Source organism: Oncorhynchus gorbuscha, unplaced genomic scaffold (genome assembly GCF_021184085.1).
Source record: "Oncorhynchus gorbuscha isolate QuinsamMale2020 ecotype Even-year unplaced genomic scaffold, OgorEven_v1.0 Un_scaffold_21939, whole genome shotgun sequence".
NCBI classification, from domain to species: Eukaryota; Metazoa; Chordata; class Actinopteri; order Salmoniformes; family Salmonidae; genus Oncorhynchus; species Oncorhynchus gorbuscha.
This window is the reverse complement of record NW_025763079.1, coordinates 1-851: the sequence shown is the minus strand read 5'-3', so window position 1 is coordinate 851 and position 851 is coordinate 1. Positions and strand designations below refer to the sequence as shown.

General features: G+C 43.4%; 1 non-coding gene across 1 annotated transcript; it reads right to left on the bottom strand.

Moving 5' to 3' along the window:
- Nucleotides 1–132: 132 nt before the first annotated feature.
- trnal-aag lies at nt 133–214 on the bottom strand. The gene has a single exon. It is a non-coding gene; the product is annotated as a tRNA-Leu (tRNA).
- Between the last annotated feature and the right edge of the window lie 637 nt (nt 215–851).

Sequence of the window (851 nt, the reverse complement as noted above, 5' to 3'; positions counted from 1 at the left end):
GCTCATTGAGTTGGAACCCCATCCGTGACACAAAACATTGCTTCTTTTCTCCCTTGCATGGGCAACATGAAAGTAAAAACCCTGAAATAAAGCAGAACATGTGATAGCTTGCGCAAACAAGCTCAATAAAGATGGCAGTGGTGGGATTTGAACCCACGCCTCCTTAGAGACTGGAGCCTTAATCCAGCGCCTTAGACCGCTCGGCCACACTACCCAGCTCTGGCAAATTATTTGCACTTTCTCGTCAGTTACCTAGAGCGTCTGCACTTCCTTGTATTTTAGTCTTCTTTTTCATTTTCTTCTTTAAAATCTTTATCTATCTCACGTTGCTCTTGCGTCCTTCATCTTTTTTGATTCTCTTTTTAAAAATCTTAATTTATCTGATGTTGCTCTTTCTTCCATCGTATAAACTTAGAATTAGTTTCTGCTTTTCTGTCTGAAGCAGATTGAATTAGAAAAACATGGCAGATAATTGCAATAACAGACTCGGGATTTAGGGTAAAGGCTGGATTCCCTTTATTTGTCCGGTGCCCTTGGTGGCCTTGTTTGAAATTACATTACAGTTTTCTGTTGAGAAAAAGTTGCAGCGGTGGACTTTGAACCGAAAGACTGGGTTCTTAAATCCAGTTCTCTGGACAGCTCGGCCACAGTACCCACTGTTAAAATGGACTGCTTGGTACGTCGCACAGACCATCACAACTTTCCTTTTTCCAATCAAGGATTTGATGTGAACAACCACCGGTAGGAGGTGCAACTGCCACCGCGGGAGCACAGGACTTGGTGGCTGGTTGGTTAAGGCGATGGACTACACTATTGAGTTGGAACCCCATCCGTGACACACAACATTGCTT